Source organism: Tauraco erythrolophus, chromosome 7 (genome assembly GCF_009769465.1).
Source record: "Tauraco erythrolophus isolate bTauEry1 chromosome 7, bTauEry1.pri, whole genome shotgun sequence".
Lineage (NCBI taxonomy): Eukaryota > Metazoa > Chordata > Aves > Musophagiformes > Musophagidae > Tauraco > Tauraco erythrolophus.
In genome coordinates, this window is record NC_141471.1 from 64095843 (window position 1) to 64098692 (window position 2850).

Sequence of the window (2850 nt, forward strand, 5' to 3'; positions counted from 1 at the left end):
TAATTTCCGTAGCGATGTTACTGAGGAGGCCAGCCTGCACCGAGGAAATACGGTCCTGTGACTACATGGATTTAGATACATCTACATTGAAGTTAGGTTCCTCGCCCTAGTAGCAGCATTGGTCATACCATACTTGCTGAAACACACACACAAATTAAAATTTTAACGGGGCTGGTAACAAGTTAAAAGTTACTTTGACTTGTAAGTTAAGTAAGTGATGTAAACAATTCTGCATCCTTTCGTAAGACAATGGAAAATGTCAACGATGAGTTAAAGGTCAGCCTAATTTTGTGGGTTTATATGACTGCATTTTTCTCTAAAATGTTTTTTTTTTGTTGTTTTTTTTTTTCTCTTTACTGTGAGACTCCCATAGACTGAAGCTGTGTACAAAGCAAATGACACGTCAGATAACACAGCAAAGGCTGGAGGTGCCCAGGGTACGAATATTTTGGTTTAGGTTTTCATTTTCACTCGTTCTGTGTGTTGGTAGCAGCAGGGGTAAAACTTTCAGACTGAGTGACTTTTTAATTGCTGTTCTTTAAGGTTCACAAAATGGTCAATAGAGCTGTTATTGCTCATTCTCTCTGATCAAGACCACTGTGCTACGCGGTATTCAAAGGTTTCCATGAAACCAAAGGCCCTAAAATGAGGAAAGTAGCAAATTAATGGGAAAGGCAGGGTGTTACGAAATACTGTGGATTATTTGACTTCCTTACATATACTGGTGCATTTGTGTGTGATCTTTTATTTTTTATTTTTTTTTTAAGTAGTTGTAACTAACATGTGTCTCTTAACCTTGCAATTACTAATTGCCTTTGGTGAGGAGGTAGAGTGGACCTCATAGGACCTGCAGGGGAAGGGCAGAGCAGTTGCTTGGGGGTGCGTTGTGCTGGGGGACAGTATGGAAGATGAGTGAGAAGCCCTGAGGGCGGGACAGTGCTGGAAAAAGTTTTGCTTACTTACGTATAACTTTTTTGAGAAGGAGGAAGAAGTGTGGGTGATAACCGTGATGGTGGGGAAAAACCATGAACTTGATGTGACAAAACAGAGACCCAGCATGAGAGATTTTAGAAGCTGGTGACCACCTAAAATGAGGCAAAGAAAACCAAGGCAAGTAGTTGCCTTCAAACTAGAGGAGATGACTGAGAGAGACAGGGATAATGTTGATGTAGAGGAGGTTTCATCAGACTTGAGCTCCTAATCTCAGGTGTTCAGCGGTCCTCTACTGAGTACCAAAACCTCCAGTGAGCTTTTAGAAACAAAGCTGCTTTGTATGACTCTTCGAGCTTTATTTGGGTCAGGCTTTCAGCCTTTTTCTCTGCAATTAAGTTTTGATATTTTTCCCTTCTCACATGAAAATCTGCTGATTACGTTTCATTAACTCAAGGACTTTGTGCTAGGGCTTTAAGAAGAGTCAAATACTAAGAGGACTGGCTCTACTGAAACTGTGACATCAGTCTGGATGTGGCCAAGGAAAGGCACTGTATGGGCCAAAGGATGTCAAAACCAGATTTCATGAAATAACAGTAACTTGTTTGGTGTAGGCTGGGGTGGTATTTTTGAGACGGTTCAAGACCCTCTGGAATATTTTTCTCCCATTTAGATGTGCTAGAGAGGAAGAAGTGACAGTGTCTGGGCCAGCTGACAATAGCTGTAGACAGAAACTTTGTAAAGGTGCGTGGAGGGATGCTCAGGTACCAGTGACAGGGTGGTGCAGATACTTAGAAGTACACAGAGATGCAGAAATTCCAAGGTCACAGGCCCGAAGGAATGGAGATGGAGAACGGTGATATTAGCATCTTTATAGAGACTGTGCAAGATGGTGGATTCCTTAATTTTTTTTTTTTTTTTTCTCAAAAGGAGAGCGGTTTGGATCAGAGCCAGAAGCTTTTGGTGCTAAGCTCTCATTCCTTCTCTTTTGTACCATGAGAGAAACGGAACAAGTCTCTTTTCAGTCCCAGTGAGTGTAAAAGAAATGCTGGCTTCAGACAGCCTTTTGCAGGTTTCTATCACTTCTTAAAAAAGGAAGAAAGAAAAATCTAAAAGTATCAGTTCTCGCTGTCTGTCTCTAATGCTGCTTCCTTCCTTCTTTCTGTAAGGAAAGAAGAAAGTGCCTAGCTGGATATGTAGTTGATGAGAGTGATAGGAGAAGTTCTGGATCGCCTGGTAACAGTCACGCAGAGCCTTCCTGCTCCTGTCACCCCAGTTATTTCCTGGGTGCCCTGGGGGGTACGCAGGAATTTTGGAACAGAGGGTCAGAGAAACCTGCCTGCTGGCTGGGAGCTGCTCTGAATAAGGAAGGGGGCGAGTGGTACCCGCGGGCTTCTCTGTAATCCTGCTGCTGGCTTGAGGTGAGGCATCGGAAATCAGGATTGCCAGGGAGACAGCTAACGCCCGAGGCAGATGCCGGAGGATTTTCGGCAGCTGGAGGACTGCAAGTGCAAAAGTCTCCTTTTCAGAATCTGCTGCCCGGGCCCCACCTGCAGCAGGTGCCACCTGAGTCCTTCTGGGAGAACGTGGCAAAATTGATTAATTTTCAGATGACACTGCTGAGCGTGGTGCCTGTGTGTAGCTTCGAGCACTCACTCGAGGTGGGAGAGGTTCGAGTTCGTTGCTCTTGTTGGCCTGGGGACACAAGTCTGCGTCTTCCAGCTGCCCAAAGCGATGCCCGTGTTGCCAGGCTGGGATGAGGATGCGTCTTCCAGCTTCCCAAAGAGGTGCCCGTGTTGCCAGGCTGGAATGAGGATGCGTCTTCCAGCTTCCCAAAGAGATGCCGTGTTGCCAGGCTGGGATGAGGATGCGTCTTCCAGCTTCCCAAAGAGGTGCCCGTGTTGCCAGGCTGGGATGAGG